The sequence below is a fragment of the Fragaria vesca genome, linkage group LG2 (genome assembly GCF_000184155.1).
Source record: "Fragaria vesca subsp. vesca linkage group LG2, FraVesHawaii_1.0, whole genome shotgun sequence".
In the NCBI taxonomy this organism is placed as follows: domain Eukaryota; kingdom Viridiplantae; phylum Streptophyta; class Magnoliopsida; order Rosales; family Rosaceae; genus Fragaria; species Fragaria vesca.
Window position 1 is genome coordinate 17,139,502 of NC_020492.1, and position 12,585 is coordinate 17,152,086.

Genomic DNA, 12,585 nt, shown 5'->3' on the forward strand with positions numbered 1-12,585 from the left:
TNTTTTTTTTGGACAAAAGCTGTGTAAAAAGAAATTAAATATACTGAAGAATTGTTACATTCAATTAGAGTCCTCAAATGTCAATCTTACATCAGAAGAACTATCAATATAAGCACATCAAGCAGTAATTTACAAGTGTTTCTACCAAATAGTTCCTTGACACAAGCACAAAACCAACTAAGTGCAACTAACCATGTCAAAGCCTCCAAAACCAAAGTTTTAATTGTAGATCATGGTAAATTAGAATCAAAATAGTACTGCGAGAGCGTAAGGAGAGTCTTCACCCCTGTCCGGCGGCGAGCCACGTCGCCGTCGTCGGACGGGTTTCTGTCTACCCCATGTGGGTCTGGTGTGAGACCGGACTCTTCGATCGTCGGCTCGTCCAGGTCAGAGAGATTGCGGTGAGGGTCTGTTCGGTGAGAATGGGGGAGATCACAGTGGCCGGAGGGTTTCGGTTTGTTCCTCGTCGGCTTGACCTGCAACGTGGTGGAGTGAGGGAGAGCGCTTGGTGGTTTCTTCGAAGTGATATGGTCACAGCATCGCCGAAGGATTTCGGCTGGGTCTACATAACCCGATCTGGGTTTCTTCTACCCAACCGAGAATGGAGCAGCGATGGTGGAACGTCGATGACAGGGAATCCCAGGCGGTGGCGCGACATGGAGCAGGAGTGGAAGGAGTTGGGCCAGGCCTTGCTTGGTGGCTGTGCTTCCCATTGTCCTTGGGCTGGTGATTGGGTTTGGGCTCCCTCATTAGGCCCTGCCCTTGTTGCTTTTTCCTTTCTAGTTATTTATTATTGTTATTTATTTTGTTTGTGTGTTTTGCAAATAAAATCCTATATTAGTTGTGTAGGAGTAGAGTTTGGTCCCGGTGCAGGCACTCTCTATGTCTTGTCTGTTCTAAATTGGTGGCAAGTTCCTTGCTTTGGCAAATGATTGCAACCTTTTAGTAACAGTAATGTGTTTGTCCTAGTTAGGTGGCAAGTTTCTTGCTTAGCCAAGTGGTTGTTGCCTCCTAGTGACAGGATGAAACTTAGTGTCATTGGCTCTATCTTCCGATGGCAACATAATGGGAAAACCGAGTTATTTGTCCTGATGCTTCTTTGGAATAGAGTTATCTTTCCGTTATGTCACCACAAATGTAAAACGAATAGAGTTGTCAATCGTACACTCTTCGCTATTCAGTGCATTTTAGAATACATGTTTGTAGTTGAGGTTTCTATTATTATCTCAGGAGATCCTCTTTATGCGTTTTGTAATCTGGGGTTTAGGTATTATGTCCCCCCATGTATTCTGAGGTTTCATTAATCAAGGCTTGAGGGCAGCCGCACCGGCCCTTATTTCAAAAAAAAAAAAAAAAATCAAAATAAAGTAGTATGCAAGTCATATGACTGATATAAGAATCAAAATAAATCAGACTTGTTGTATTCATCCAATTCCATCTTATAAGTCTCCATGGCTTCAGCAGCCTGGTCATTCCACAACTTCCTCTCTTCCTCACTCAATTCCTATACCCAACAACAACACAATGATTAGACTCTAGTTCGGTTAATGAAAAAGGACATTGACTCGAAAAACCAACTGAAACAAAGAGTGTACCTTCCACTTAACTAAAATGAGAGCAATAATGGTGGAGTTATTGATTCCTTGTCTCTCTAGTCAATGTAGCATCCACCACTACACTGGTAGGATGGGTTAAAGACTAGAACCAAAAAGAAAAAGAAAAAGAAAACATAACAGATGCAGTTAGCATAGTAAAAAACTAAAAACCAACAAGTATAAAAAGATCTTAGTCTGATTAACTGATAGAAGAAAATTTGGAAAACAAATTAGAGTACTCCAAATCTCAACACCATGTATAGATAAAAATGCCACTAGTCTCATATGAGGACAAAAAAAACGGAAAAAGTATCAAAAGGACACCATGTATTAGCGAAAATGCCACTACTAGTAAACACCACGGCTTTTGGATAGAGTTAGAGATAGAGAACTCAATAAGCACCTCATATAGAAAAGAGATGGTATCAAGTTACTCCAATGTGAAAAACATGCCAAAGATACAAAAATGACTGAAACAAAAAAATAATTATCTATGACGGTTAGGGAGATGATTAAAACTTCAAGCTTTACGCAGGATTATATCACTAATGTGGGCCTATAAAGTTATTTTTCATCGCTGAACAAGGAAAAACAACATAAAGTTGCTTTTGATGAGATAGGTATAAGAAATGCATGAAAGACTAGAACAAAAAATCGAACAGACTAACCCACCAACCAAGATTAGAAAAGATAAAGGTAATCTTGTCTATACTCAATTACTCATTACTAAATCTGATATTGTTTAGACCAGAGTATCATGGTCATACACACACAGAGCGTATCATATTAGGGGATAAATAAAACATTAAACAAATACCCAATTCCTATAATATCATCAACTTGAATTAAAACTTATAGAAACACAGAACATGAGGCAAAAATTTGCAATTTGGGACCACTAAGATAGCATGTGCTGCATATTATAAGCCAAAACAAGAACCTTGATTCTGCAAAAAGAACAATAATCCCAAATTCGTAAACTAAATCCTAATCAAATCCAAGTCAGAGCAAACAATAATGAAAAAAACCAAGAACAAAATTAAGGGTAAGAATCAGAAAAACATACCTAGAGACCAGTAAGGCATTGGAGCCGGTCTTCCGATGAAAGAACTGTACTGGTCAACCACAGCCAGCGGACTAGTCCTGGAAAAGAAGTAGAAATCAAACACACCCCCAATGACCTTATACGTCAAAGAATCACCTCTGGAAATTAACATGGCATGATTCAATCCAATGTTTAGTGTTAGTGACTTGGTGTTCCATCTAAAGCTTACGCCTAATATTAGAAAACGAAAACAAAAATAATAAAGACAGTAAAATGAAGGTACCATTGGTGGAAAATTGAGAATTGAAAGGGAGAGAGAGAGAGAGAGAGAGAGAGCGTACGACGCTGATGCGAGTCTTCCGGCTGAGACGGTCCTGCCGCAGTCGTCGATGGCGTCGAGCAGCGCCTTCTGGATCCGGTCCAGGCTGTCCCGGTCCTCGATCCTCGCACCGCGGGAGTCGGTGACGAAGAACCGCTTCACGAAGAAGTCGCCTTCGAATTCCACGGTGGCCTTGTCGACGCGGAGGCCGAGGACGACGCGCGTGATGATCCGGAGGAGGCCGATGCGGTTGTGGGTGCGGATCACGAAGAGCTTGGCTGGCGCGTCGCCGGACGCAGCGTCGGAGTCGGAGTCGGATGAGTCTTTCTAGAGTTTCCGGCAGATCTAGAGTTTCTGGCATTGGCAGTAAAGGCATCCGGTTGGCCTCCTTTGAGCTCGACGGCAAGGCAGCTGGGCTTTGATTAGGGTTATTAGGAACGGCGTCGTCTTGTGTGGGTGGTGTCTAGAGGCGGTGGCAGTGTTAAGGAGAAGAGAGAGATATTGGAGGAGTTGCGGGCTAGGACAGAAGAGAAAGTTTGAGGGGTGCTAGGGTTTCCTAGCATTCCATTTATATTTTTGTTCTGGAATTGACGTATTTACCCTCAAGACTACTAACGTTCCAGATGAATCGGTGTAGAGACGAATGGCCAAGATCACCCTATTTTAAAATTCTAATCATTTTTCTAATGATAATTGTAATCAATTAGCTATTTTGATATATACGGAACTTTAAAAAATCAAAATTAATAGCTTGGGACATCAAAAAATTTTACGAAAATTCTCAAGCGCTTGTGAGTACAACATGTGTCGATCAATGTAAAAAATTCGGCACATTTATGTGATAGGGTTCCTTTTGGAGAAACATAAGTACATATTATGTTGACTAGATTGATCGATATGAAAATAAAGACCGTCCGAGTTTATTTTTCTACACAGATTTTATAAATACGTGTTAAATATATGAGTGATGTTAAATTTATCTATTTTTTTATGTTATTACTTGGATCGCTCAAAATCCTTCTATGCTTACTAGTGTGTATAACATGTTTATTGGTTATAGAGGAAAATATGCATTTCATAATGAGCAATATCGAACAAACATAATATTAAAATTTTGACCGTTGGATATAAACATTATACGGAAATATGACTATGGTAAAAAAATTACATGTTTTTGTCATCGTTTTGGTCTCGATCGACGCGGTCAACTCGAAACACTGAATAACCGTCAAACTAAAACACTCGTATCTACTTCCTCACAAATTATTTTCTTGATATTTCAACGCTCACACTCTCGTGGGGATGAGATGTATCAATCCATATAAAAATTTTAGGACGTTTATGTCCCCGTGATAGAGCTCCCCTTGAAGCATAATCATATTCTAAGTTGACAATTGAAAAAAAAAGAGAGGAATAATTGGCGATGGTGATAACTTGCCGTTGCTATTGATTACAAAGTTTGCCACGGCCTCTTTCCGCCGTTGCAAATTTTTATCCTTTTTAACCACGGCGCCCATTTGCCGTCGCAAAGTTTACATTTTCTTGCCACGGCTCCACATTGCCGTTGCAAAACTTAACTTTTTTTGCCACAGCACAAAGTTGCCGTCGCAAAATGGTTTTAATTTAGCTATGGAAACTTTGCCGTCGCAAAAATTGGATCAATAGCGACGGCAAGTTTGAGCCGTGGCAATTTGGGGTGACTAACTGAATTCTTTTTTGTAGTGTTGGCAGGTAAAACTTATTGCAAATTTCATAATGCATGGAGCCATGATACCTCTGAATGTGTGTAGCTCAAAGACCAGGTGCAACAGTGGATCAACAAAGGACGTTTGGTCATGGAAGAGGGTTATACAAAAGGACCCCCGGGAGTGAGCTTTCATGTAGCAATGGTGGATGTTGTCTGGAAGAAGAAGTCTGACAAAAAAGTAGCGGAGGAATCGCATAAAGACGGCGATGCCTGAGAGAAGCCTAAGAAGGGCAAGCAAGAAGCTACTCCTGAGGCTTCGAGAGTATTATTGTGCTCCAGGTGCAAAGTCGAATGTGGAATCCTGGTTTCTTACAATGAGTTTGAGACAGCAATCAAGGCGGTCGAAGCGAAGGACAAGCGCTCGTCGCCAGATCATTATCAGCCAGCTAGCCCTACTGAGTCATTAAAGCAAGCAGAGGTTGGATTCAGGTTTCGCGAATCCAATCTGTACAAAAGAACTGCAAAAGCAAGGACATCAACAGCCGGACCTGTACCAGAGGTTCAAAAGGATATCTTGACGAAGCCCTATATCCCTCTGGCATCAAGGAGCATAATCAAAGATGACACCTGATACATCAAGGAGAATGGCAAAACTGTTGAGATCAGCCATACTAAGATCAGGAACATGCAGAAGAGGTATGGCAGAGCAAAGAGAAAGCTGACAGCTCTAGAGCAGGGTTTGATTAAACCAGAAGATTTAAGTCAAACACCGGAGCAGCTGCAAAGGACAGTGGATATACTCATTGTTAAACCCCACGTGCCATTAAAAAGGAATAGGGGGCAGAACCGCTCGCACCTCCTAGAGAAAGTGCTCTCAAGAGACTGTCTAGCACACTAGGTTCCCCAAAGAAAAATTTGCACCTTCTACCTCAGGAACCAAACCTGTTACTACAGAGATTGAGGCGAAACGAATTAAGAAAGATCCTACACCTAAAAAAAGGGTGCAGGAGAGGAGGCTCCAGTGGCTGCCCAAGTTGACTCAACCTAGCACTAAGGTTGTTTTAAACCAACAAGCTAAAGAGCCTATACCTGAGGCTAAAAATGACAACACAACGGATACATCGTTGGTTACAACCATGGTCTAGACATTCGCCGAGATTAATGCAACACCAGTTGTGTAGATAGCAGAAAGTGAACCAAAGCTGGCTATGGACGAGGATATTTCCACCGATGAAGAGGAAGGAGATGTGCGAATGCACTGCAACATGGTGTATGTCCTCTCTTCCAAATATGCTTTGCCAAAGACAAGAGCAGTATGTTCCGTTGCTGAGACTCCAAAAGTGGTGACATAAGTAGCGTCAGAACTGGAGAAGATCACAATAGATTCAACAACAGGTTTGTCAGCGAATGGTCCTCCAGAGATCACGGACGCCATGTGGGAGTGGTACATGATGTTTTTGAGACCTTCGCCTGCGATGATGGAACACCTTTGACCTCTTTACGTCACAGTGGATATCAACGGTACAAAAATCAGCAAGATTTTGGTTGATGCTGGAGCTGTAGTGAGTATCATGACAGTACGAACAATGACCATGCTCGGCATAAAGAAATTAGCTGTGATTGAGAAAACTATGACTGTCAAAAACTTTGTTGGTGGCGTTACAAAAACCTTGGGAATACTGATGGTTAGACTGAAGGTAGGTCCTTCGAATATCATACAGGGTTTTTTCGTAACTGATTGTACTGCTCCATACAGTTGCATTCTAGGCAGGGATTGGATCCATAGAGCTGCTTGTGTACCTTCGTCAATGCATCAAGAGTTGCTTATATGGGATCAGACTACTGGTCGTGCGGAGTTGGTTAAGGCTGACCCTAAGCCATTCTCTGTATTTGCAAATGAGATAGGCGCAGACTATTACAGCAGCGATTTGCGTCCTTTAACAGTGGTCGGCATCGACCAAAGTGGAAAACCGATTGGGGTTACGTCCACCGAGTTAGCACAGTGGGGAATTCTCAAGTCAAATTTGATACATCTAGACCTGGCCTCATGGTGCCAAGTCCAACCAATAATCAATGTTAACACACCTAGAAGGAGAAGAGTTGCAAGCGTTCGAGTTTCTACATCAGCGTTTGGCTATACATATGGAAGAAAGGGAAGCTTACGAACGGCTAGCAACTATTGAATGTGTCCCTAAAGATGTGTTAGAGGTGATTGATGAAGAGGAGGAAGTTATCTTACCAGCTCCAGCTGCACTAGATGACACCTCACCTCAAGTTAAAGATCCGGTAGAAAAAGTCAACCTGGGAACTGAAGAGGCACCCATGGAGGTTGGACTTAGTACGTTGTTAGAGCCTGAGCAACGACAGGGGCTCATTGATTTACTTTTAGAATTTAAAGACTGTTTTGCAGAGAAATACGAAGACATTCCGGGTTTGTCACCCAAGTTGGTTTGTCACCGCTTGCCTACCACACCAGGGGAAAAGCCGGTGCAACAGGAACCGCAACGAATGAAGACAGAAACAGCGGACGCCGTGAAAGAGGAAGCAGAGAAGATGTTCAAGTCGGGCATCATCAGAGTAGCAAAGTATAATGAATGGCTATCAAACATAGTTCCGGTTCGCAAGAAAAATGGCAAAATACGGGTCTGCGTGGATTATAGAGATTTGAACAAAGCTACTCCGAAGGATGTGTACCCTATGCATGTGGCCGATATGCTCATTGATGTTGTCGCTGGACAAAAATACGGGTCTGCGTGGATTATAGAGATTTGAACAAAGCTACTCTGAAGGATGTGTACCTTATGCCTATGGCGGATATGCTCATTGATGATGTCGCTGGACAAGAAATGCTTTCTTTTATGGACGGTACCGCTGGTTATCATCAAATTCCAGTTGCTAAAGCAGACATACACAAAACAACATTCCGGTGTTCGGCTTTCATAGGAGATTTTGAGTACATAGTAATGCCTTAGCGAGCCATAAACCTGATTTTCCATGATATTATTGGTAAGATTTTGGAGGTTTATATCGATGACGTGATAGTCAAGTCTAAAGTCAAACATGACCATATTGCAGACCTCAGGAAAGTGTTTGAACGCATGCGAACACACAGACTTCGAATGAACCCCGCCAAATGTGTGTCTGGGGTATAGGCAGGAGACTTTTTGGGTTTTGTCGTCCATCAGAGGGGCATTGAGGTGTCTGGGGATAAAGCCAAAGCCGTTATTAATGTACTCGCTCCAAAGACTAAGAAGGAGTTACAACAACTGTTAGGCAAGATTAACTTCCTTAGGAGATTCATTTCAAATTCAGCTGGGAAAGTTAAACCTTTTTCCTCTCTGCTGAAACTACAGGGTGCCAAGGAATTTGTCTGGGAGCCGTGTCATCAAGAGGCTTTCAATAGGATAAAGGAGTATATGGCGAACCCCCCAGTTCTCGTTCCTCCTAAGCTTGGTATCCCTTTAAAGCTCTACATCTCGGCTTCTGAGAGTTCTATTGCATGCCTTTTGGCTCAAGACGATACTAACCAAGAGGGTCGAACCATTGAGCGCGCCATTTATGTCACACCCTAACACGGATTAACCTTCTAATCTCGAGTTGAGGTGTGAATCACATCTTAATTATAGAATCGAGTTTCTATAAACAAAACGTGACATAGAAAATAAAACAAAAATTGAACTACTAGATTCCAAAGTCTCACAATTTCAGTGGAAGCATATGTTACATAACAACAATTTTACATAGTACACTAATACTCGCTATTTATTCCAAAGAGCATAAATAAAACACCAACTTCACTCCTTACTTGATAAAGTTACACAAACGAACTTCCTCCTCTAGTGTTCATTACCTGCAAAATCTGTTAAGGGGTGAGCTCAACCTGCTGCTCAGTAGGGACATAAAACCTTTTCATGGATAATTGAACACAAAAGGCACTATCATGTATTTCAGTTATAACATGCATATCAAACAATGGTGCAATGCTACTCCACTTACATACTCGTTAATCGATATGTCAGAATACACAAGCCTACACGTCTCATATCGTGTACTTTACAGTTTTACAACCGTGACTTGAATATCCAAACATATAAATTAACTCCCAGACTCGATCAAAACCCCATACCCTTCTTTTGCTAGTCATCTTGCCTGAAAACATTGATCTCCAAGCCCAAATCACCCAAACATATCGACAATTATACCGCCGATATTCTAATCCTAATGTGCACACAGGCTCGCGTGAGCTTGATCCCTACAATGTTCAGACTCAACTACACAAAAGATTACTCCTAAAATCACTAAATATCCATTAGTCCACCCCAACTCCTTTACACTTGATAAACAACATGCTATATGCAGACATGCATACTGAAATGAAACACACATATTTCATACATAGAATCCAAATATCATCAATGAAATCAAGACAAACAATGTTAACTAAAATGACATAACAACTAAGCACACAAAATCAGTATCCAATCATAAAAAGTTCTCCCCAAGATCCCCCTACCTTTGTCGATTCTCACAACAAATTCCTGACCAAGACAACAAGTACTGTTTAGTAATGCAACTCATTAGTTCCAGTACTCTAAATATAAAGTATTTAACTGATAAAACACCCAAACAAACATGACAAGTCAGTTGATCTGAAAACAAGTTTACTGAACACAAAGAACTACTGCAGTTTTCTGACCCAGTCACCTTCACCACAAAAACTGTACAAATTCATAAGGAATTTGACTTCATGGCCTTCTAAAGAAATATACTAGACATCCTAGAGAAGCTTTCAGAATTTGAATCACCTCAAAACGATTTTTCTGTAATTAGATATGCAATTTCAAAGTTCAGTAACAGTTTCAGGTTTTTCTGAAAATTTTGCTAAAAGTGCCTAAACTTTGTTTTCAAAAGCAAAACATAAACTCTGTGATACAAAACTTCTACGAACTGAACATAAACACTCCAATGTTTCAAAAAGAAGGAAAAACACACAGAACTTGCAACTTAAAGACTAACTAAGATCACCACAAAGATTGCTAACCGAATGTAATATACAACAGTCTTAACTTCTAAAATTTCAACAACTTTAAGCAATCTAAAATCATGGTTTCTACTTTCAAATTTAGGAACTAATAACATGTATGAGAACCACATAATCTAATCATTACATATGTACAATCTCATATCAAAACAACCACGATTCAAAAACAAAGAGTGCAATTAAAAACAGAAATCTGAAATCACAAACAACTTCCTAACTTTCTAACCAGTAAACTTTATGGCTAAAACCTAAAAATGACACAGCTTGGCTAGGAATTTACAGTTGATTTCTTCATAACAATTGTAATAGACATCCTAAAGATCAATCAGGAATTGGAATCGCACAAAAAAGATTTTTCTACATTTACTTATGATTTTTCGAAATTCAGATACAGTAGAGAAAAACTAATGACGTAAGTCTATGTCTCAAGTTCTAAGTAAAGGGTTTAAGACTTGAGATTTTAACAACAACATCATAAACTTGATTCTCTACCTGCTAATAACATAAAGAACTGATCTAGCTAACAAAAAAATCAAATCAAAGATTACCAAAACCAAATGATTTAGTAATCCTACTTGCCACAGAATTCAACAACAACAAAACCAAAACCAAAACCAATACTTAATAGTAACTATACAAACATTCCATAATGATTTCAAATTCTAATTTCACAACTAAAAGGATATAAACACAATCAATTAGTCTGAACATAAAGAGAATCTAACCTGAATTGTTCTTCCTATGTTCCTACGACACCAGTGTATCTCTCCCTCTCTCTCCAAGTATGAAGGGACTTCTAAAAACCTATCTAAAAAATGGAGAACACTCTACCTATTTATAGTGTCTGGAAAGGGGAAAACTTGGCGTCCAAGACACAAACAATGGAAGCAAAATTGAATTAAACAATTGGAATCTTACCCGTTTAGGTACTAGACTAGACCCCTAGGGTTCTAGCTCCTACTGTGTAGCTTCAAGGAGTCATAGACTACCTTATTTTCTAACATTGCTTGGTCTTCTTCTCCAGCGGTGACAATTTTATGTTGGTAGGGTGGTCATTCTAGAAGAAAACATATTTCCAACCGTGGTGATGGTCAGATTGGTGTTTCCCATAATCCTCCTATGCACTCCCTGACAAGAATCAAGCATGAAGGCATCCATCTTTCTTGCCAGATCGTACTAGGAGGTGTACCTGAGGTTAAATCTTGAAACTTAACCCAGGTTTGAGGTTAGATCTTGAAACTTAAGAGTTTCTATTAGAAACTAAGGAAGTCTGGGGAAAAAAATTTCAAGGAAAGGAAAGAGATGAAAGAAGAAGAAGAAGCCATTGTGTTTGGTTTTTTTGCAGAGAGAGCCTAATCTTCCTTCCTTTAAATAGAGGAATATGCATGGGTGTATGTGGTTTGAAACGTTACGCGGTAATTAAGGCCGAGTAAACGTTGCGGTTTTCAAAACCGTCATATTGGCCAGTTGTGCAGGCACGAGAGGATCAAGGAGATATGGTTGCCTTTTCAAATCTCAGTTATAACTGTGGAGTTAATGATTTGGTCCTGGGCCTGGGATTGTTGACTAAATCATTCAAGGTTTAAAAAAGGCAGATTGGGCTTAAAGAAAGAAATTCTTATAAATAGATAAAGCCCATAAAAGGCCCATGGTTTACATATACATTCATACAAGTCTGCCCAGGAGATGGATGTCAAGCAAGGTACGCTTTAGGTCGGTCCGGCTGGCTTCAGCGTCATCTTTAGCCATCTTGGTTGCCTGAGCAGCAGCAAGGGTCGTTTCTTTGAGTTTCTGGAGCTCGGGAATTTTGGTTTTGACAGCTTGTACATGCTGAGTCTTCTTCTGTTTAGCAGCCTCGATTTTAGCTTGTATATCTGCTCGCTGTTTTTCTAAGGATCTGATCTCAGCATCAATTCCAGTAAGAATGCAACTGTGCTGAGAGTTGAGTTGTTCCTTTTCGCTCCGAAACTTCTCCTCTAAGGCTGTCTGTTTTTGAAGGCACTCGCTTGTGACTTGTTCCTTTTGGTGCAAGGTTTCTTGAAGATCAGGAATCTGTTCAAGTCGAAACTTAAGGTCCTCTAGATGCTTCATCTCTGACTCGTTCGCGCAAGAACACAGGGTCGCTATGGCTTTGGAAATCTGAGGCATGCATTCTTCGTCCGCTAGGTCGATCTGTTCCAAATTACCTAGTAGATTCCTGGCATCAACCACCTCTGGAGCAAGGGAGGGCATCTCTATAGCATCCATCAGAGCCACCTCCATAGAGGTTTGGGGTGATGACACAGTAGGTGGATCTGAACAAGTAGTGTTCAAAGTTTCACCACTCGCCGGAACTGTTTTCGCCCTCACAGATGTTGCTTCTGCTGCAGCATCAGCATCAGATGCCTCTAGGTCAATTTCCTGCATATTCTGACAATTAATTACTACAGATCAAGGACGAAAGTTACGAAAGGAGTTTAAGAAGTTTACCTCAGTAGCTTGGGGGGTAAAGTCTTCTCCTATATCTGTTTCCTCCGCAGCAGCTAAACATTTGGGATCTTTACCCAGAGCACACTTCAATAAATCAATAATCTGCATAACAACAAGCAGCTTGATAGTTGGAGCAAGCTTTGTAGAAAGAAGGGGAAAGAAAATTGAGCTTAACAAAGCCCCAGCATTCATGATAATATGGGAAGAAAGCTAACCTCCAATGCAACAGACTTTGCCAAATCCAGGCTTCCTGGGGAGCTGGCAACTTCGTCCAGGTAAGATATGCTTTCTGCTTCACAGAGATTTAACAGCTGCAACAAGCAGATAAGTGAGTTTCTGCACAGCAGTGTACATAAAGCTATGACCAGAACCAAATTCTGAAGCAGCTTAAGCCCCCAAGTAAACTTTTAACATTTAGATAGTATAGTT

General features: G+C 40.7%; 1 protein-coding gene across 1 annotated transcript in view; it reads right to left on the reverse strand.

The window, feature by feature from the left end:
* The window catches only part of LOC101306583, a 40,463-nt gene that overhangs the window by 25,360 nt on the left and 2,518 nt on the right, over positions 1-12,585 (reverse strand). The gene's annotated exons all lie outside the window — the stretch shown is intronic.